We start from the raw sequence: 22944 nt of genomic DNA, 5'->3' as shown, positions 1-22944 counted from the left end.
AGAAGATATACAAGTGAGGGGGCGCCCAAGATGGCCAAATAGGAACAGCTCCAGCCTCCAGATCCCAGTGTGAGTGACACAGAAGACGGGTGATTTCTGCATTTTCAACTGAGGTACCAGGTTCATCTCACTGAGGTGTGTCAGACAGTCGATGCAGGTCCGCGAGTGCAGCCCAACCAGCAAGAGCTGAAGCAGGGCAAGGCATTGCCTCACCTGGGAAGTGCAAGGGGGAAGGTAATTCCTTTTCCTAGCCAAGGGAAACTGAGACACACAACACCTGGAAAATTGGATAACTCCCACCCTAATACTGCACTTTACCAAGGGTCTTAGCAAATGGCACACCAGGAGATCATATCCCACGCCTGCCTGGAGGGTCCCATACCCACGGAGACTCCCTCATTGCTAGCCCAGCAGTCTGAGATCTAACTGCAAGGCGGCAGTGAGGCTGGGGGAGGGGCGCCTGCCATTGCTGAGGCTTAAGTAGGTAAACATAGCCTTCGGGAAGCTCGAATTGGGTGGAGCCCACTGCAGCTCAAGGAGGCCTGCCTGCCTCTGTAGACTCCACCTCTGGAGACAGGGCATAGCTAAACAAAAAGCAGCAGAAACGTCTGCAGATGTAAAAGTCCCTGTCTGACAGCTTTGAAGAGAGCAGTGGTTCTCCCAGCACAGAGGTTGCGATCTGAGAATGGACAGATTGCCTGCTCAAGTGGGTCCCTGACCCCTGCAGACTGACACCTCACACCTGACATGGCTGGGTACGCTCCTGATCCGAAGCTTCCAGAGCAAGAATCAGACAGCAACAGTTGCTGTTCAGCAATATTCTATCTTCTGAAGCCTCTGCTGCTGATAACCAGGCAAACAGGGTCTGGAGTGGACCTCAAGCAAACCCCAACAGACCTGCAGCTGAGGGTCCTGACTGATAGAAGGGAAACTAACAAACAGAAAGGACACCCACACCAAAACCCCATCAGTACGTCACCATCATCAAAGACCAAAGGCAGATAAAACAACAAAGATGGGGGAAAAGCAGTGCAGAAAAGCTGGAAATTCAAAAAATTGGAGTGCATCTTCCCCTCCAAAGGAACACAGCTCATCGCCAGCAATGGAACAAAGCTGGATGGAGAATGACTTTGACAAGTTGAGAGAAGAAGGCTTCAGTCTATCACACTTCTCTGAGCTAAACGAGGAACTATGTAACCAGTGCAAAGAAACTAAAAACCTTGAAAAAAGAATGGAAGAATGGATAACTAGAATAACCAATGCAGAGAAGTCCATAAACGAACTGATAGAGATGAAAACCATGACACAAGCACTACGTGACAAATGCAAAAGCTACAGTAATCGACTCGATCAACTGGAAGAAAGAATATCAGTGATTGAAGGTCAAATGAATGAAATGAAGCAAGAAGAGAAGTTTAGAGATAAAAGAGTAAAAAGAAATTAACAAAGCCTCCAGATATATGGGATTAGTGAAAAGACCAAATCTACGTCTGCTTGGTGTGCCTGAAAGTGACGGGGAGAATGGAAACAAGCTGGAAAACACTCTGCAGGATATTATCCAGGAGAACTTCCCCAACCTAGCAAGGAAAGCCAACATTCAAATTCAGGAAATACAGAGAATGCCACAAAGATACTCCTCGAGAAGAGCAACTCCAAGACACAGAATGGTCAGATTCACCAAAGTTGAAATGAAGGAAAAAATGTTAAGGGCAGCCAGAGAGAAAGTTCGGGTTACCCACAAAGGGAAGCCCATCACACTAACAGGAGATCTCTCGGCAGAAACTCTACAAGCCAGAAGAGAGTAGGGGCCGATATTCAACATTCTTAAAGAAAAGAATTTTCAACCCAGAATTTCATATCCTACCAAAAATTTCATATCCAACCAAACTAAGTTTCATCAGTGAAGGAGAAATAAAATCCTTTACAGACAAGCAAAAGCATAGAGATTTTGTCACCACCAGGCCTGCCCTACAACAGATCCTGAAGGAAGCACTAAACATGGAAAAGAACAACCAGTACCAGCCATTGCAAAAACATGCCAAAATGTAAAGTCCATCGATGCTAGGAAGAAACTGCATCAACTAATGAGCAAAATAACCAGCTAATATCATAATGACAGGATCAAGTTCACACATAACAACATTAACCTTAAATGTAAATGGACTAAATGGTCCAATTAAAAGACACAGACTGGCAAATTAGATAAAGAGTCAAGACCCATCAGTTTGCTGTATTCAGGAGACCCATCTCACACAGAGGCTCAAAATAAAGGGATGGAGGAAGATCTACTGAGCAAATGGAAAACAAAAAAAAGGCAGGGGTTGCTAATCCTAGTCTCTGATAAAACAGACTTTAAACCATCAAAGATCAAAAGAGACAAAGAAGGCCACTACATAATGGTAAAGGGATCAATTCAACAAGAAGTGCTAACTATCCTAAATATATATGCACCCATATATATTTATGCACCCATAATACAGGAGCACCCAGATACATAAAGCAAGTCCTTAGAGACTTACAAAGAGACTTAGACTCCCATACAATAATAATGGGAGACTGTAATACCCCACTGTCAACATTAGACAGATCAATGAGACAGAAAGTTAACAAAGATATCCAGGAATTGAACTCAACTCTACACCTAGCAGACCTAATAGACATGTACAGAACTCTCCACCCCAATCAACAGAATGTACATTCTTCTCAGCACCACATCGCACTTATTTTAAACTTGACCACATAGTTGGAAGTAAACCACTACTCAGCAAATGTAAAAGAACAGAAATCATAACAAACTGTCTCTCAGACCACAGTGCAATCAAACTGGAACTCAGGACTAAGAAACTCAATCACAACTGCTTAACTACATGGAAACTGAACAACCTGCTCCTGAATGACTACTGGGTACATAATGAAATGAAGGCAGAAATAAAGATGTTCTTTGAAACCAATGAGAACAAAGATACAACATACCAGAATCTCTGGGACACATTTAAAGCAGTGTGTAGAGGGAAATTTATAGCACTAAATGCCCACAGGAGAAAGCAGGAAAGATCTAAAATTGACACCCTAACATCACAATTAAAAGAACTAGAGAAGCAAGAGCAAACACATTCAACTGCTAGCAGAAGGCAAGAAATAACTAAGATCAGAGTAGAACTGAAGGAGATAGAGACACAAAAAACCCTCCAAAAAATCAATGAATCCAGGAGCTGGTTTTTTTGAAAAGATCAACAAAATTGATAGACCACTAGCAAATAGATGCAATAAAAAATGATAAAGGGGATATCACCACCAACCCCACAGAAATACAAACTACCATCAGAGAATACTATAAACACTTCTATGCAAATTAACTAGAAAACTTAGAAGAAATGGATAATTTCCTGGACACTTACACTCTCCCAAGACTAAACCCGGAAGAAATTGAATCCATGAATAGACCAATAGCAGGCTCTGAAATCGAGGCAATAATTAATAGCCTACCAACCAAGAAAAGTCCAGGACCAGATGGATTCACAACCGAGTTCTGCCAGAGGCACAAGGAGGAGTTGGTACCATTCCTTCTGAAACTATTCCAATCAATAGAAAAAGAGGGAATCCTCCCTAACTCATTTTATGAGGCCAACATCATCCTGACCCAAAGCCTGGCAGAGACACAACAAAAAAAGAGAATTTTAAACCAATATCCCTGATGAACATCGATGCAAAAATCCTCAATAAAATACTGACAAACCAGATCCAGCAGCACATCGAAAAGCTTATCCACCATGATCAAGTGGGCTTCATCCCTGGGATGCAAGGCTGGTTCAACATATGCAAATCAATAAATGTAATCCAGCATATAAACAGAAACAAAGACAAAAACCACATGATTATCTCAATAGATGCAGAAAAGGCCTTTGACAAAATTCAACAGCCCTTCATTCTAAAAACTCTCAATAAATTCGGTATTGATGGAACGTATCTCAAAATCATAAGAGCTATTTATGACAAACCCACAGCCAATATCATACTGAATGGGCAAAAACTGGAAGCATTCCCTTTGAAAACTGGCACAAGACAGGGATGCCCTCTCTCACCACTCCTATTCAACATAGTGTTGGAAGTTCTGGCTAGGGCAATCAGGCAAGAGAAAGAAATAAAGGGTATTCAGTTAGGAAAAGAAGTCAAATTGTCCCTGTTTGCAGATGACATGATTGTATATTTAGAAAACCCCATCGTCTCAGCCCAAAATCTCCTTAAGCTGATAAGCAACTTCAGCAAAGTCTCAGGATACAAAATCAATGTGCAAATATCACAAGCATTCTTATACACCAGTAACAGACAAACAGAGTCAAATCATGAATGAACTCCACTCATGACAAACAGAGTCAAATCATGAATGCACTCCCATTCACAATAGCTTCAAAGAGAATAAAATATCCAGGAATCCAACTTACAAGGGATGTAGAGAACCTCTTCAAGGAGAGTTACAAACCACTGCTCAGTGAAATGAAAGAGGACACAAACAAATGGAAAAACATACCATGCTCATAGATAGGAAGAATCAGTATCTTGAAAATGGCCATTCTGCCCAAGGTGATTTACAGATTCAATGCCATCCCCATTAAGCTACCAATGACTTTCTTCACAGAATTGGAAAAAACTGCCTTAAAGTTCATATTGAACCAAAAAAGAGCCCGCATTGCCAAGACAATCCTAAATCGAAAGAACAAAGCTGGAGGCATCACACTACCTGACTTCAAACTATACTACAAGGCTACAGCAACCAAACAGCATGGTACTGTTACCAAAACAGAGAGATAGACCAGTGGAACAGAACAGAGCCCTCAGAAATAATACCACACATCTACAGCCATCTGATCTTTGACAAACCTGACAAAAACAAGATATGGGGAAAGGATTCCCTATTTAATAAACGGTGCTGGGAAAATTGGCTAGCCATAAGTAGAAAGCTGAAACTGGATCCTTTCTTTACTCCTTATATGAAAATTAATTCAAGATGGATTAGAGATTTAAATGTTAGACCTAAAACCATAAAAGCCCTAGAAGAAAACCTAGGTAATACCATTCAGGACATAGGCTACTTCTGGTGGGAATGTAAACTAGTACAACCACTATGGAAAACAGCGTTGGGAAAGTAAACTAGTAAAACCGCTGTGGAAAACAGAGATTCCTTAAAGAACTAAAAGTATAAGTACCATTTGATCCAGCAGTCCCACTACTGGGTATCTAGCTAGAGGAAAGGAAGTCATTATACGTAAAAGATACTTGCATACACATGTTTGTAGCAACACAATTTGCAGTTGCAAAAATGTGGAACCAACCCAAATACCCATCAACCAATGAGTGGATAAAGAAACTGTGTTATATATAGAGAGAGGGTAATACTACTCACCATAAAAAGGAATGAATTAATGGCATTGGCAGCAGCCTGGATGGAACTGGAGACTATTATTCTAAGTGAAGTAACTCAGTAATGGAAAACCAAACATCATATATTCTCACTCATAAGTGGGAGTTAAGCTATGAAGATGCAAAGGCATAAGAATGATACAATGGACTTTGGGGACTCATGGGGAAAGGGTGGGAAGGCGATGAGGGACAAAAGACTACACACTGGGTTCAGTGTATATTGCTCATGTGATAGGTGCACCAAAATCTCACAAATCACCACTAAAGAACTTACTCATGTAACCAAATACCACCTGGTTCCCCAAAAACCTATGGTAAAGAGGATAAACTAGAAATCCTAGAGGAGATGGATAAAATTTTTTTAAAAATTAAGAATAAATAAATGCTTATTGTAGAAAAAAAGAGGCAGAGCTGGAACACAGCTGTTAATATGCAGCTCCCTAATAGTTCATTTCAATTCAAAGATAACATATAGGTTATTTGGAGGAATATAAGGGTTCAATGTTAAGATGATGTGGGTGAGAGAAATGAAAAAATATGACAAGAATAAGCGTATTGAAAGATTATGCAAAATTATTTGAAAAATATACTTTGCTAAGATGACTATAATGAGCAGACTGTAAGTTATCCACGCCCTTTCTTGGTGCTTCTCTTGGTGACAACACAGTCCAGCTCTGAACACCAACCTTTTCCCCCAACAGTGCAATATTTTCATGATCTTATGCACTAAAAAGCAGTACATTTTTTGCTCCTCCTTTCAATGCCAATTTCTTTCACCTGCACCTGGCATCATGGGTAACACTTCTGTGAAAGAGATCTCCATTTTAGTAAAGAAGATGGAAGGAGGGACTACAGAAGAAAGGGCTGGAAGAAATATTAAATATTTAATATTTTATCAAAATATGATGACAGATTTTTCCTTTTTAATTCTTATTTTACAAAATGAGTATTGGACTTTTAAAATTTTATTTCAGTTACTTTTATCCCTAGCCATGCTCTAGCCATAATCTTGGGGCCTGTCATCGTTCCAAAATTTCCTAGGGATGAGGAAAATGTGTGGCGAGGACAGGTAAAGAACAACTAAATGACAAATGATCAGGGAGACAGGATGCATGGAAAGGCACTAAAGAGAAAAGACTTGGGGTGGGCTACAAGAGTGTGTTGAGCAGTGAGGGTTGATCTCTCATTGACCTTTTCCAATTTTCAAGAGATTCATTATTGTGAAGAATTCAACTCAGGTGAAGCAAGCATTTCTCTTGAACATCTGCTCAATCTCAGTCTTTTCCCAGACCCAGCCACTGTTAACAAAACACTGGTGTGTGTTCTTCCAGGTCTTTTGCATGTGTTTAAATACACATACAAAGTAGACAGAGATGGCTTTGTATTATTCATGGGCTCTCTTTTATACACGTGATATGATTTGATATGTATTATTCTGCAACATGCTTTTTCACTTAGCAGTCTGACTTAAGAGAATCTTCTCTGCCATTCTTTTTCATGCAATTAATAGAACATTCTTTAGTATAAACAGGTAATTCATTCAACAATTAATGGTGATTTCTGTGGTTTCCAAGGTTTTGCCTTCAGAAACAGTGCTGAGTAAAAATGTTTGTGAATACTTTCTTACACACTTGTGTAGGAATTTCTTTAGGGCAAATAGTCAAAGTAAAATTCTGGGTTGAAGGGCATGTTCTTTCTTTAATTTTAGTAGATATTGACAAATTGCCCTCCAAAAAGGCTGTTTTAATTTACTCTCCTACCAACAACGTAGACTTTTGCCTACCATTGCTATTATCAATCTTTTTTCTTTTTTCAAGACAGAGTCTCCCTCTGTCGCCCAGGCTGGAGTACAGTGGCACGATCTCAGCTCACTACAACCTCCGCCTCCCGGGTTCAAGCGATTCTCCTGCCTCAGCCTCCCAAGTAGCTGGGACTACAGGTGTTCGCAGGTGTCTGCAAACATGCCTGGCTACTGTTTTGTATTTTTAGTAGAGATGAGGTTTCATCATGTTGGCCAGGTTGGTCTCAAACTCCTGACCTCAAGTGATCCTCCTGCCTCGGCCCCAAAAAGTGCTGGAATTACAGGTGTGAGCCACCGCACCTGGCCTTATTATCAATCTTGATAATATTTTCACATCTGATGGATGAAAATAGTTTCTCGTTTTAGTTTGCGTTTCCCTGATTACTTGCGGGTTGGGGATCTTTTGGTATGTTTGCTTTCTATACATATTTCATTTTTATTGAATATTCTATTTAATTTCTGTTGCTTATTTATATTAAGTTGTTTCTTCTTACTGACTGATATTCATTGTATCAATCTTACATGAGTTACATATGTTGCAAATACTTTCCCAGCCTACATCTTGTTTAGTATTTTGATTATGATGTCTTTTGTGGTACAGAAGACATTTCATTTGACTTAATATATTGTCTTAAACCTTATGGTGTTTGCATTTTGTACCTTAATTAAGAAGATCTTTCTGACATCAGGGTTAAATATATTTTCTCTAATACTTTAAGAATCTATTTTATGTTTGGTTCTTTAATTCACTTGGAGTTTGCCTTGCAAATGGTAGAAATGCTACCTACAATGCAAATGGTAGAAATTGTTCCTAATTGAATAGCCAATTGCCTTGATATCATTTGTTGAATTAATCATTTATTTCTCCATTGATTTGAAACACTACATTCTCATATGCCAAATTCCTATATATACATAGATCTGTTTCTGTACACTCTATTCTGTTTCATTGTTCTACCTCTTTGCCAGTGCTACACTGTTTTTATTGTTACAGCTTTATGTGTTTTAGTACCAGGGAGGGTAAATGCTTTCTAACTGATCTTTTAAAAAAAAAAAAAAAAAAAGTCTTGTTTATCCTTGCATGTATGCTTTTCCCAATCCATTTTGAAATTGGATTACCAAGTTCTAGAAAAAATCTGGTGATATTTTAATTGTGTTTATTGCATTCATTATTATAATTTCAAGAGGATATGGTATAGTGCTCTATTTATGCGTGCCCTTTATGACCTTCAGTGAAATATATAGGTTATTTCCTGTGGGTCTTACATATTTTACATTAAGATTATTCTTAGATATTTTATAATTAAAGTTCCTCCTTTGCAATGGGATCCTTTTTATTATATTCTAATTGCTTTATTTCTGTTGCATATTACAGTTCTTGATATTGTTATATAAATCTTTTATCTGACTATCCTACTGAATTCTCCTGTTTTGGCATTTTTAATTGATTTTCTAGGCTTTAGCAGGGCAAATAGTTTTCATGCTTCCTAATTCATTTATCTCATATTTCTTTCTTCTTGTCTTATTGTGTTGCTTAGGATCTCAAATACAATATTGAATATTAACAGTTATAATGGACATGCTTGCCTTGCTTGTCTTATTTCTAATTTTAATGAAATTTGTTCTGTTTCCAGAGTATGGTTTTATTATTATTTTTTCTAGTAGGTATTCTTTATCAAGTTAAGGACTGTTTTTTCTATTTCTGATCTGCTGAAAGCTTTTATCACACATGCCTATTGAATTTTACGATGTATTGGCATTTATCAGCTATGCTAGTTATTCTGTATATATATGTGTGTATATATACATACTAATGGCATATGTGTATATATTTGTGTGTGCCATGAATTACACTGAAATATTTACTACTGTTTAATTATCTTTAAATTCATGGAATTAAATCTACTAAATCATGATGTATTTTTGCATCTATGTTCATATGGTTTTTAAAATAGATTTCTTGTGCAGTTCTTGTACTGTATTATAGTAGCCTCATATAAGATAACTTTTCATCTTATTATGGTGTTGTAACAGTGTATTAATATGTGAATTCCTATGTCTTAAAGCTTTTCTAGAACTTCCTCCTAAAACCATCTGTGCCTGGTATCTGTTTTAGGAATATTTTACTACCTTTTCAATTTCTGCTGTGATTAACGGGCTATATAAACTTTCAAATTATCCTTGAGTTCATGTAGATCATTTACTTTTTCTCAGAAAAATTTGTATTCAGTGTAGATTTTATTAAGCTTTCATGTAAGTACTGGGTCTGCATCCCGCCGGTTTTGATATGCAGTGCTGTCATTGGTCATTCATTTCTGAATATTTGAAAACTTTATTTTTATTACCTTTTTGGGGCAAAATATTAATTTCATTTTTGTTATTGTTTACTTTAAACCACTTTATTGAGTTATGACTGACATACAAAAAGCTGTACATATTTAATATATACAACTTGATGAATTTTGGAGATAAGTATACACCCACAAAACCAACCACAATTGATGCCATAAACATATCCATCTGTTTTTTATTTTTAATTCTTTTATTTTTGTGTTTTAATTGTATTGCATTGTGATCAGCAGATGTGACCTGCTTGGTTTCTGTTTTGGGAATTTGCTGATACATTCTGCCTGGTACATTCTCTGAGATTCTGATTCATGAGTTCTGAAGCTGGACCAGAGAATCTACCTTTTCAACAAGGGTCATTGTTGGATCCTGATGCAGATAATCCAAGTAGCATTCAGAAAAATAATGCTACCTAGAAGATACTAAAATAAGTTGTGAATGCATCTTTCCTGGCAACCTCTGAACAAGGAAGAAAGGGAAAATTAGCCAGATGTAGTTGAAAGATTATGACCCATGGCCAACCTGGGTGCAAAGCCTTGCTATGTCTCCTCTTACTCAGCTGTATGATACTAGGCAAGTTACTTGATCTTTTTGAATCTTGGTATGAAGATTAAAAGAGATATGTAAGGAAACTGGTACAAAGAGGATTTAATCAATAATTTTTTCAAAGACTTTTGGTAGTTCCAAACAGCTAGAAAAGTTTGTCTGGAGCAACCTAATGGGAAGATGAAAGAGTTGGTATGGATTATTCAGACAACACAGCCTCCCAAGTTCCTCTGCTACTTTTTCATGTCCAGAGAGAGAGAAGCACTACATGGTAATGAATTAGTAAATTTACTATCCTTTGCAATTTCTGGAGTCCCATGTTAGACTACATCTCCCTAAATGCCTTGAGTTGGGGATCAGGGTGATCAGTTCTAGGCAGGTTCTAATTCTGCAGATGGGAATTTTTTGTCTAGCATATGGGGGCAGGAAACATGGAAATAACCTGAATCACGGTTCTTTCAAACAGCAATCTTGGGTTGGGAAAAGATTCTGCCTGGGAAATCTGAAACTATCTCAGAAATTCCAAGGTCCTTTGCCGATGGACAAGTCTCCCTGAGGATCCTAGGGTTGGTCTAATCTGCTTGCACCCCTGAGATCTGGTCATACTAAGGTGGACATCCAGAAAGGATTGTTCATCTGTTCTAGTCACTTTCCTATCAGTGAACAATGAAAGGCATCTTCTACCTCCCTGCTGGTAAGATCACATTGGATGTCTTGCTGTGTGTGTGTGTGTTGTGTGTGTGCAGGCACTCACACCACTATAAATGAGCAGCAGAACTCACTGCACCTTCACCCTGAGTCTGACGTCAGCACAACCAATGTCGTCACCAGCCTGTGCAAAAGCTTGTGAACAAGGTCAGTGAATGTGCTCGCTGCTGCAGTGAAAGCTGATCCTGCATCTGTGAGCAACCCATGTGATGAACGCTCCCTGGCTCCCTCAGCAGCCACCTGTGTTCAGATCACACCAGGACTCTGAACACTGTGACCGTGGGGGAGATGTCACAGATCTTGACACTGTTGACCTCCTCACTTGCTCTATTTCTCCCTCTCTGCTGTCCCAACTCTCTCTGGTTAGTTGCTTCTGCCTCTCTATCTCCCCTCTGGGTTTCCATCAGGATCTGTCCCACCACTTCCCCTCCTGTCTCTGGCTGAGGGTAGATGGCTTGGGTGTGACTGAGACGGCCAGTCTGGTTTTGACCTATGTACAGGGTAGAAAGAGCCTGAAAAGACCAAGTGTTCTCAGAGCCACCTGGCTGAGGTGAGAGGATTCCCGACTCCTGGATTGGGAAACTGATTCCTCATGATCCAAGGACATGTGCCATTAAGCTCATGTGGGCCTCTCAATCTGTTTCCTATTTGGCTTTTGCCTTTCTGGTTTTTTGTTTTGTTTTGTTTTGTGTTCTGTCTCTTGTTATAGCTCTCTGTCTGCTTTTCCCATGTCTCTCATCTCTCTAGACACACCCCACCCCCGCCACCATTTCATCTTCTTTCAACAGGAATAGTAAAAAGGGCACTGTTCTAGGAGCCAGGTAATTTCTTTTAGTTTTAATAATTTATTCTTAAATAGCCTTGATCCACAGAGGTTTTGATACTAAAAAGCCATAATTAGAGTCTTGCCTCTGTCCCCCTTTAGTTACTTGACAAGTTGCCTGAGGTGCCATTTCCCTATCATGAAGACACATTAGTAGCACCTTTTTAGAGCACCAACTCCTTCACAGGTTGTCATGAGGCGCATATGGGAGGATATAAACCTTGGAGAGTCACAGAAATGGGAAAGATTGTCACAATTATTATGTTTTTCACAACCTAGCCTTGATCTCCTCTTATTTCTAACTTTCTCACCTTATTTCTCTTTTACACTTCTTCTGTTTTCTGCTCACCTGTTTTATTTTTTCTTTTTATCTGCCTCATGGTTTCTTTGTTTTCCTTCTTTCTGTCTTTCTTTTTTAAATTTGTATTTTTTATTTGACTCCAAAAGAGAAAGTGAGAAAAGCCAGACCCCTCCATAAAGATACTATAGTTCCCTAAGAATTCTTTTCCTTTTTCATTTTTAAAATTTTGTATTTGTCTTTTTCTCCTTTCCCATCTGTACCTTTCTCTCAATCCATTTGCCTGCATGAATACTTTTCCTGTTTGTGCATTTTCCTTTCCTGCTCCTTTCAGAAAAGATGGCTGAGGTGTCTCAAAGAGGTTTGTGGATATACGACAAAATAAGATAAATAACATGAAGGTCTAGTTGTTCCTATTTTCTATAAGATATAAAGAATAAATAGAATTAAAAGGAAGTAGGATGAGGAGTGGGAGAAGGGACAAGAACTTAATCTGCTACATAAAAGAATTTCCTGATCTGGAAAAGTGATCTCTTTAAAATCATAGTTTCTACCCAGTAATTTTTCATGAAGTAGAATATTGGTCAAGACCTTAAAAGATCTTTTCCAACATGTGTGGTGTAAAGAAGAAAAGAAAGGAGAAAGGGGGTAAAGGAGAAGGTAATGAATACGAACCAAGCAATTACGGCTTGTCAGTCACATTAAGTGTATTATTTCCATTATCAGTTCATCTTTACACAAATTGGCAGATGAAAGAGGTTATCCCAAAGTGCTAGTAGTAACTGGTAAAGCCGAGACAGTACTGGTTTATCTAATTCCAAACCTTGAGCTTTTTCTACACATCTGCCACATATATATGGATTTCAAATGTAGATGTTAAGTCTCAAAAAAGTATAGGCATACCTTATTGCACTAAAGCCAATATCTCAATAGAGAGTCACACACATTTTTTGTTTCCAAGTACATATAAAAGTTATACTTACATTATATTATAGTATTTTAAGTGTGCAATGGTATTATTATTAAAAATTAATGCAAATACCTTGTTTACAATATTTTATTGCTAAAAAGTGCTAATGATCATCTGAGCCTTCAGCAAGTAGTAATCTTTTCGCTGATGGAAAGTCTTGACTCAATGTTGATGGCTACTGACTAATCAAGGTGGTGGTTCGCAAAGGTTAGTGTGGCTGTGGCAACAAAGTAGTTGGGCATGGTGATGCATGCCTGTAGAGTCCCATCTGCTCAGGAGGCTGAGGCAGGAGGATCACACAAGCCCAGGAGTTTGAGGCTGTAGTGTCTATGATAGCATAGGTGAAAGTCACTGCACTCTGGCCTGGGCAACATAGAGAGACCCCTGTCTCTCAAAGAAGACAACAAAGTTTTCTGCATCAATTGACTCTTTGATTCACAAAAGATTTCTCTGTAGCATATGATGCTATTTGATAGCAATTTACCCACAGTAGAACTTCTTTCAAAATTGAAGTCAGTCCTCCGAAACCCTGCTCTACTTTATCAACTAAGTTTATGTAATATTTGAAATCACTTGTTGTCATTTCAACAATGTTCACACCATCTTCACCAGGTGTGGATTCTATCTCAAAAAAACCTGTTTGCTCATCCATAAGAAGCAACTCCTCATCCATCCAAGTTTGATCATAAGATTGCAGCAATTCAGTCATATATTCAGGCTCTACTTCTAATTCTGATTCTCTTGCTGTTTGTGCCACATCTGCAGTTACTTCTTCCACTGAAGTCTTGAGCTCCTCAAATTTATCCATGAGGATTGGACTCAATTTCTTCCAAATTCCCATTAATGTTATTTTGACCTCCTCCCATGATTTGCAAATGTTCTTAACGGCATCTAGAATGGCAAATGGCTTTCAATTTTCTTTGCCCATATTGATCCAAGGAATCACTACCTATGCCAGCTATAGCCTTATGAAATGTATTTCTTTTGGGGAGTGGGCAATTTTTAAGATACTTTTTAATTGCTATGAGACTGAAGTTGAAGAACAGATGATTTAACTGAAATGTTTTAGTAAAACGGGGTAGATAAATCAAATACCCTGAATTCCCTTAATATCTGTTATCATTTTGAAATCTTATTTTTAAGAAATTGCTGAAAATTTGACAAAACTAATGTGGATGGCTACAATTGAACTTAACAATATCTATATGGAGGAAGCGGTAAAATTTACATATTTAGAAATGAATGCTCCAATCCCACCCCAACTACATATTCAGGTGAAATATGTGCACCTCCTGTTAGCTAGAACCTGTTTCTTTTCTTTTTGTTTTTGTTTTTGTTTTTGGTTTTTGGTTAGGGTCTGATTCTGTTGCCCAAGCAGGAGTGCAGTGGGGTGCAATCTTGGCATACTGCAACCTCCACCTCCTGGGCTCAAGCCATCCTCCCACCTCAGCTTCCCAAGCAACTAGGATGCCACCATGCCCAGCTAATTTTTGTATTTTTTCTAGAGACAGGGTTTCACCACATTGCCCAGGCTGGTTTTGAACTCCTGATCTCAAGCAATCTGCCTGCCTTGGCCTCCCAAAGTGTTGGGATTATAGGCGTGAGCCACCGCACCCAGCCTGGAACATCTTTTTCTAGCTTGTTGTTCCTCTTGGCTGTTTTTCATTTAGATTTCCTCTATCAGGTCCCAGGCTTGTCACCATAGCCAGGGTCTGTTAACCATCACCACTGATTCTACATTAGGTAGGACATTCCCGGCTAAGCTAATAGCTCACCTGCTTTTCTGATTGATTACAGTGATGCTCTCTGTGGCCACTTATCATGCAGCATCATTTGAGACGGTGCTGTTCTTTGTTTCTATCTTGGGGTGGAATTGGTTTGTTTCCTGTCATTCCTGGAATTGCATGTGAAAAGACAGGGCTTATTATCATTTCTATGGAGCAGCTGTGCGATGCTTTGCCTATGCATCCATTGGACAAAGAGACTGAGTCTCAAACATGAAATTCGCTGTGTCCTTTCTGCAGGAACTCTAAGTATGGTATGTGGTGATTCTCTTCTTCCTCCACTCTTTCTACTGGTTGTGGCAGCATCAGATAAACACCCCAAGAGAAAGAGAAGCAGAGAGTCCATGGAGTGATTTCAAGTTTAAGGCTTCTTTGTAGTCTTCAGAAGCCATCCTTCTGGAACTTGCTATGCTGTTAGGTGTGAATTTACTTTACCAGCTTACTATCAAGGATATTACAAACAATATCAATGAGCACCAAATGAAGAGATGAATAGGGCAAGGTATGTGGGAAGAGGCGTGAAGCTTCCATACCTTTTCTTGGGGTAGTACCCTTGAAGGACCTCTGTGTGTTCAGTTGTCTGGAAGCTCCTGAAATACATTTCTTAAATAATAAGACTTGAAAGTCTAAAGGACTCCTTGATCCAGGGGCAGCAGCATGGATATTGTGTTAGCAGCATGAAAACAACATTCATCTCCTTGTACATCTCCCTCAGAGCTCTTGGATGACCAGGTGCATCATCAATGGGTAGTAATATTTTGAAAGGAATCTTTTTTTTCTGAGCAGTAGGTCTCAACAGTGGACTTAAAGTATTCCGTAAACCAGGCTATAACAGATGTGCTGTCACTTAGGCTTTGTAGTTCCATTTACAGAGAGCACAGATAGAGCAGATTTAGTGTAATTCTTAATGGCCCTACGATTTTCAGAATTGGCTTCAACTAAAAGTTACCAGCTGCATTAGCCCTTGTGAAAGAGTCAGCCTGTCCTTTGAAGATTTAAAACAATGCACTGACTTCGTCTGTATAGCTATGAAGGTCTTAGATGGCTTCTTCTTCCAATATAAGGATGTTTTGTCTATATTGAAAATCTTTTGTTTAACATAGCCACCTTCATCATTGATCTTAGCTAGATCTTCTGGATAACTTGCAACTTCTCCAACAACACTTGCTGCTTTCCCCTACACTTTTATGTTTGTTCTTCTTTTCAGGCCATTAAAACATTCTCCCTATTAGCAATAAGGCTGTTTCACCTTTTTATCATGTGTCCACTGGAGTAGCACTTTTAATTTCCTTCAAGAACTTTTCTTTGCATTCACCACTTGGCTAACCGGTGCAGGAAGCCTAGCTTTCAGACTTTCTCAGCTTTCAACACGCCTTCCTCACTAAGCTTAATCTTTTCTAATTACTGACTTAAAATAAGAGATGTGTGACTCTTCCTTTCATTGGAACACTTACAGGCCATTGTAAGGTTATTAATTGGTCTAACTTCAGTATTGCCATATCACAGGGACTAAGGAAGCCAAGGAGAGGTAGAGACGGTGAGCAGCCAGTTAGTGAAGCAGTCAGAACAAATACATTTATTGATTAAGTTTGTCTTCTTAGATGGTTGTGGTCCATGGTGCCCCAAAACAATTACAAGAGTAACATCAAAAATACTGAAGGCTGATCACCATAACAGATAACAATAATAGCAGTAGAAGTTTGAAATATTGTGAGACCTACCAAAATGTGACACAGAGACACAAAGTGAGCACATGCTGTTGGAAAATGGTGCCAATAGACTTGCTTAATGCAGGGTTGCCACAAACCTTTAATTTGTAAAAAACACAATATCCGTGATGTGCAATAAAGCAAAGCACAAAAAACAAGGTATGCTTATAACAATTTCACTTCCTAATACTATTTGTGTTGTTGATCAGGTAACTCTTTAATGCTTTTCAGGATTTCCCATATGATTACAGTATCTTATCCCCTTATCTTTGTTTCTTATTTTTACCATCAGTAAAATTTTTCAAGACAACATCAACAGCACTGTAGTTCACATTAACTATAGTCCTGCTAAGACTATTGAAAAGATCCAATCTAATGCTCAGTCTTGCCATCATCAATGATAAAGTCCTTCTGTACAATTTCCTACAAACCCATCTTGTATAAATAACCACATTTTTAATATACAAGTCCTAATCTATGTGTGGATTAACTGGTCACCTTTCAACTACGTTTTCTCTATACGTTTTAGGGTGTTTTTTTCTTTTTGGTGACAGAGTGGGTTTTTTTTGTTTTTTCAAATTATTTAGAGCACCTTCTAGGGGTGGCTATTGTCAGGAAAAGGAATCTTGGGGTTTGTTTTATTTTTAATTTATTTGTAATTTGGATTGGGACTCTGGAGGGGAGATGATAAACAACTATGAAGTATTTGGGTGGAAAGAATAAGTGGCTATGAGATCCATAAGCTTATCTGCTGTCTCCCACTCATGTGGATGCTGGAGAAGTTTCCTTGTGAACAGAGCATGTGCTTTTGTCTTGTCTATAGTAGTAAAAATGTGTCATGCCAAGCAAAAGCCCTCAGAGTGTCAGTCAGATCATCATTAAATGTGAAATGTAGTTCAGGGCTCCTCAGTGGCAGAGATACGGAGAATCTGCAGTGGAAGGAACTACAAAAGGGAAAAATCTAGAATTGATGGAGAAAAGGGAAAGAAATCATATTTACCTCAAAAAAATATCTAGATGATACAATAGAAAATACTATTATAAATTGACAAACTTGCCAAATTTGTCCATCACATGGTAAACAAAAAGTTAAACATAAATATCAATCTTTGGTGAGGCTGGGACAACATAAATAAGACCAGAAGAAATGTAGGCTAGACCTAGTCAGATATTTGATACCAGTATCCTTTTAATTTCCATAACAATCTCAAAAACTATTTAGATATTAATTCCATCAAGGCCTAAAGGGAGCAAAGTATCCTAAAATGAATCCTCTTGTAAGCCTAAGTGATTAATTTTTCAATATGTATATAATTTGTGTATAAATATAAAATCACACTTATTAAATTCATTACATCTTATATGTGATTAGATTATTTCAGTTATTTTAGAGTTTTCTATTTTTGCTTTTTTTTATTATTCATTTCCTCATTATGAGGGCTAATGTTCAGAGTGTTAAGTACAATATATGCTGAAAGAAGGTAAAGGAGATGTGATTTTCAATTAAATACATAAAGTATGTTTAAAAACCACTGGCATGATCTTAGTTATTATTTTTTTAGATTTTACTTTAAGTTCTGGGATACATGTGCAGAACATGCAGGTTTGTTACATAGGTACTTTTGCATCTGCTTAAGAGCCTGTCTTTATTTCTCTTAATTTTAATATTTAAAGAAATCATCTCAGAATATGACTTCCAAAGTTTGTATATCTAAGAATTATTAAATTTGATGTATTTTGGTTAATTATACCATGAGTTTAAGCCTTCCAAGTCCTTACATGTAATATCACTTTCTACCTTAAAAACGTGAATTAAAAAGTATACAAAACCAAAGAATGCTGAATTTAAAAGCAAATAGAAAAGAGAGAAGAACATTAAAAAATAAATCATTTATACCTCCACTATCTTCACATTTTGGCTGACTTCCTTCCAATCCTTTATCTAATCTTCCTTCCAAAGCAAAGGGAATTTCTTTTCAATTATTGTAATCATGAATATACCAAATATACTGGTATATATTTTGCTTTTTATTTCACTTAAAATTATGATTTCAGCATTATTACACAAAGTTCATAAACATAATTTTAATGACTGCATCACATTTCATTAATTTCATTTTCTATGAAATAGCTAATCATTATTATAGCTCTTAGTTTTTTGCTATTATAGATAATACTATAATATGCAATTTTGTGCATAAATCCTTTTCTCATCTGGTAGCTTCTTCAAGTAAATTTTTAAAACAGATAAATCTATTCATTTAGCAAACTTATATTGCACCACTCTTTGCTAGGCACTGTTCCAAAAAGTCCTATTATTTATTTAATCATCATAATAATCCAATAATGTAAGTACTATTATGATTATTCTCATTTTAGAGATGAGGAGATCTAGACGTGCTAGTTTACATTACCCCTGTTTACACAGTCGATGAATGGAGGAGTAGGGATTTGAATCCAGGCCCTTGGACTCTGGGATCTGTATTAGTATAGGGACTCCACATTAAAGGGAATAAACATTTTGAAAGCTTTTGGTACATATTGCCAAACTACTTTCCAGCCAACAATAGAGTATTAGCACTGATGTTATAATTTAATTTTTTAATTTAATGGATCAGAAATTATATATAATTGTTTTAAAACTACTGCTTGATTACTAATGAGTTTGAATGCTTTTGGATGATGTTTTCTCTTCTATCAATTCAGTTCTTATCCTTTGTCCCTTAAGATATTGGTGTTTTTGATGAACTCTTGATATAAATTTAATATACGGTTGACTCTTGTATTTGCTCATTTTTCTTTTACTTGTTAAAAATAAGTGAAGTGGCTTATTTTTATATACCAAAGTTTTCCACTTGAGGTTAGTCAGATATGTCATCTTTCTTTTCATGACTTCTTCTATAATGTAGACAAAGTCCGCAAGCTCAAACTCCTACAGTGGTCAGAGAGATAATACAATGGGCTGATGTGGGCCTGATACAAGACAATAGGGAGTCTTGAAACTGGGAATAACTTGCAGCTTGTCCAAACAGGAGGAACACCACTAAATTCCAATTTGTTGTTGATAAGAATAGGCTTACTGTGGCAAGATCTGAATTTTTCCAGAATCCAGATTATTACATACAACATCTTTCAAAGGAAACACTGCAGGCTTAATAAAACATTGGGGTGGGACAGAGGGCTCATAACTTATCCCATTTGCCTCAGAAGTTCTCCTTCATTCAAAATTTTAAATCAGCATTTAATTATATTTCCTTCCAGTTTTTTTAGTGAGTTTTTTATATATTCAAATTTTTATACTACTTGTACTTAGTATTGTGGTGTGAAGCAAGCATCTAGTTGCTTCTATAAAACCAAGAAAAGGAAAGAGATGGATTTATGTTTCTCAGTTCTCTTCCCTTGTCCTCAAACTTTTTTCCTTCTCAGAAAACAGAAGGATCAATGAAATGATGGAGAAATATTAAATGTTATTATAGTGATTTCTCTAATTTTGAAGAAAAAGTTGTCTCTTTTTCTCTGTATGATTGACTTATACTGAACACTCTCGTTTCCTGATTAATAGTATATAATATGCTTGTTTGCTTGAAATTAAGGCAGAAGGATCCATAGGTACATTGGAGTTTAAAACTCCTTGAAATGCTCAAAAGAAAACTAATAGAAAGGGGAAAGTACCCAAAGTAATGCAAAACTTTCACAGGATTAAAACAATCAATCTAATCTTGCATTAAATATTGCAAATTTGATAAGTGTGAATTTCAGGCAGATTTTAGTTACTGGGCTTATAGTTAGAAAGTGATTAACAAACATCACGCTGTTTAAATATTCATTTACTTTCTCAAAAATCATTAATCAAAAGCTTACTCTGTGCTGGAGCAACAGTAGATGTTTTTGTCCTGCTATTACTATTTTGTAGTTTTTTTTTACCCTCACTTTGGTCCTGGGAGCACTGTGATTCTGTGTTAATGAATACAAACATTAAAATTAGAATTATAAAACTGAGGGGTCAGTTTGGTCAGGTCTGCCTATCCTGTTTGCTTTTGGTCGCTTGCTTCTTGTTATATTTTCCTCTCCCCTTGAAGTTGAAATCTGCAATTGCTGAAGGGCATGCCACTGAATGCTGAAACATAACCTTCACCTGCTACTTTATAGGTAACATTCACAGGTCACCATGGTAACAGTTGCTTCCGTTGTTTTTCAGAAACCTGGACCCGCTTCCGTCCAGTTCAAACTGGTTGAGACCACTGACCTTTGAACTGAGTCTGCGCAAGTGCTGGAGAGACGGCCTTTTGATATTGGAGGGTCAAAAACTCCATCCTCAGTCCATGCTAATGCTGCCATTTTCTGTACATAAGTGCTGTGGAATGCCACGAACTCCAGCTAGGCTGTTGCAGAATGAAACTGTTACTTCATTTTTCCCCACTAGCAACCACCTTTCCCCAGCCTTAGACCACCTCACTTCCCTAACCCATAAATACCCTTAAGCTTTATCTTTGGGGAGGCAGATTTGAGAGCTGTTCTCCCACCTCCTCCTCGCTGGGTGCCCTTTCGAATAAATCTTTTCTCTTTTGCAAAACCTGAATCATAGTGATTGATTTACTGCTTGAAGGTAGAACAGACCAGAACCTGGCCTGTAACAATTATACCAGCACCAAAAGTTGTTGATGAGAAATTACTTTCAACAATTAATTTCATTAACCCAAATTAATTCCTTGATCAGTTTTCTACATAGCACACTTCAAACATTTCCAATTTTGTCATGTGAATAAAAATACTATTTATGTTGTCATAAATAAACATGAATAAAATGTCATGATTAAAATTGCTAAAATTATTTTGATCCAGATGAATTCATTTATGTGTAACTTATCAACACAGTTCTGTTTTAACAGTCTTTTGTTCAAATCAAATTTTGCTATAACAGCTTCTACTACTATGAGTTTTCTTTTGGGGGCATTATTTTTATGGAGTTCTATTTTCCAAGGTCAAAATGTGTAGATCTACATTTTGCCACATCCAGTTTTTACCTATTTTCAGTTTTATTTTAACTGCCCAACGGATTCATTGTGCCCCCTGCCCAGATAAAGCCGATTCATCAAGACAGAGGAATTGCAGTAGAGAAAGAGTTTAATTCATACTCAAATCAGTTCAGCTGCCTCTGCATGAATTAAACTCTTTCTGGAAATTCAGAGACTGGAGAGACTGAAAATTAAGAGACTGGGGTTTTTTAAGGATAATTTGGTGCATAGGAGGCCAGAGAGTGGGGAGTGATGATTGGTCCCATTGCAGATGAAATCATAGGGAGTTGAAGCTGTCTTCTTTGTGCTGAGTCAGTTCCTGGGGGGGGCCCACAATAAATACCAGATAAAGGACCTTATCCATCTGCGTGGTGGCAGCTGATCCATCAAGTTCAGGGTCTGAAAAATATTCTGAGCACCAATCTTAGCTTTTACAATAGTGATGCTATCCCTGTTGTAAATGGGGAGGTTTGGAATCTGTGGCCTCTACCTGCATAACTCCTAAACCATAATTTCTAAACTTGTGGCTACTTTGTTAGTCCTACAAAGCGAGATGAGGGTTTGTTTTAGGAAAGGGCTGTTATCAGCTTTGTTTCAAAGTTGAAACTATAAACTAAGTTCTTCCCAAAGTTAGTCTGGCCTATGCCCAGAAATGAAGGAGCACAGGTTGGAGGTTAGAAGCAAGATGGAGGCCAGGTGCAGTGGCTCACATCTGTAATCCCAGCACTCTGGGAGCCACGGCGGGTGGATCACAAGGTTAGGAGATCAAGACCATCCTGGCTAACACGGTGAAACCCCATCTCTACTGAAAATACAAAAAATTATCCGGGCGTGGTGGCAGGCACCTATAGTCCCAGGTACTCGGGAGGCTGATGCAAGAGAACGGCATGAACCCGGGAGGCAGAGCTTGCAGTGAGCCGAGATCGCGCCACTGCACTCCAGCCTGGGCCACAGAGTGAGACTCCATCTCAAAAATTTAAAAAAAGAAAAGAAAAAGAAGCAAGATGGAGTCGGTTAGGTCAAATCTCTTTCACTGTCATAATTTTCTCACTGTTATAATTTTTGCAAAGGTGGTTTCATTATTTTATATTATTTCTAGTTTTTAAAATTATTCGTTATAGTTAGTATTTATTTCTCAACTAATTCATGATAAAATTGTTAAATCTCTCAGTATTGGTCTCTTGCCCAGAATCATCTGTTACAAGGCCAATTTAATTCTTCTGTTTATTTTTTGGACCTTGTATAAACTGTCCAGGACACTTGTGGCCCAAAGAGCAAATATGCGGATAAAAGAGATTGCCTCTAAAAAAATAAAGCTGTTTTCTCTAAAAGAAAGGGGGAAATGCTAGGTTGTGGGAGAAGGCTTTCTTGAGAAGGTAGCATATGATCTGCATCACAAAAGACGAGAAAGAATTCACCAGGTGCCCATAGAGTCAAAGGACATTCCATAGAAAAAGCATGTGTAAAAACACGGAGGCAGGGAGAGGAGGACACATAGTAGCACCAAATAAAAACCGAATGAACAA

General features: G+C 37.8%; 1 long non-coding RNA gene across 1 annotated transcript in view; it reads left to right on the top strand.

The window, feature by feature from the left end:
* LOC116268866 overlaps nucleotides 1–22176 on the top strand; it is a 116803-nt gene extending 94627 nt beyond the window's left edge. Inside the window, exon 3 of the long non-coding RNA XR_004176062.1 lies at nucleotides 20602–22176. This is a non-coding gene — a long non-coding RNA (uncharacterized LOC116268866). The remainder of the gene's footprint in view (nucleotides 1–20601) is intronic.
* The last annotated feature ends 768 nt before the right edge of the window (nucleotides 22177–22944 follow it).

The sequence above is a fragment of the Papio anubis genome, chromosome 9, assembly GCF_008728515.1.
Source record: "Papio anubis isolate 15944 chromosome 9, Panubis1.0, whole genome shotgun sequence".
NCBI classification, from domain to species: Eukaryota; Metazoa; Chordata; class Mammalia; order Primates; family Cercopithecidae; genus Papio; species Papio anubis.
Note: the sequence above shows the minus strand (reverse complement) of the source record. Positions and strands in the feature narration are given on the sequence as shown.